Raw genomic sequence first — 828 nt, 5'->3', positions numbered from 1 at the left:
CTATTAATCAAAATCCTACTCCACCCACTATGTATGATTATGCTAAACCTTCTTTAATAGGAACTGAATCGAGCATAGTTAGACCTGTTGTAGCTACAAATACTTTTGAACTGAAACCTAACACAAATCAAATGATACAGTAATTTGTTCAGTTTGATGGTTTGCAGGACGAAGATCCCAAACACTCATTTAGCAAACTTTTTAGAACTATGTGGTACATTTAAAATTAATGGCATTTCTAGTGACGCCATTTGCCTTCGGTTATTCCCTTTTTCATTGAGAAACAAAGCTAAACAGTGGTTGAATTCGTTACCGTGGGGGTCAATCACTACTTGGGAACAAATGACCGAAAAGTTCTTATTAAAATATTTTTTGCCGACTAAAACATCTAAATTACGGAATGATATCTCTTCTTTTGTGTAGATGGATTTAGAAACACTCTATGATGCATGGGAGAGATATAAGGACCTTTTGCGAAGATGCCCTTACCATGGGTTACCACTCTGACTACAGGTTCAAACTTTTCATAATGGCCTGAATCCTTCGACTCGACAAATGGTTGGCGCAGTTGCTGGCGGAACCATCAATAATAAAACACCTGAAGATACCTATGAATTTTTAGAGGAGATGTCACTGAATAACTATCAGTGGCAAGTCATGAGGACAAAGCCAACAAAAATAGCCGGTGTTCATAACGATGATTCGGTCACCATGCTCTCTAATCAGGTAGAACTCTTGAATAAGAAAATTGATGGTTTTCTTAGTTCTTCACAGGTTTACCCAGTAATGCAGTGCGAAGCAAATGGAGGTGGATCGAGTAATTCAGAA

The 828-nt window shown here is 37.8% G+C and overlaps 1 non-coding gene across 1 annotated transcript; it reads right to left on the bottom strand.

Moving 5' to 3' along the window:
• Positions 1-390: 390 nt before the first annotated feature.
• Positions 391-497, bottom strand: LOC128287010 (small nucleolar RNA R71). Its single transcript, XR_008277710.1, has one exon. It is a non-coding gene; the product is annotated as a small nucleolar RNA R71 (small nucleolar RNA).
• Between the last annotated feature and the right edge of the window lie 331 nt (positions 498-828).

Source organism: Gossypium arboreum, chromosome 13 (assembly GCF_025698485.1).
Source record: "Gossypium arboreum isolate Shixiya-1 chromosome 13, ASM2569848v2, whole genome shotgun sequence".
Lineage (NCBI taxonomy): Eukaryota > Viridiplantae > Streptophyta > Magnoliopsida > Malvales > Malvaceae > Gossypium > Gossypium arboreum.
Note: the sequence above shows the minus strand (reverse complement) of the source record. Positions and strands in the feature narration are given on the sequence as shown.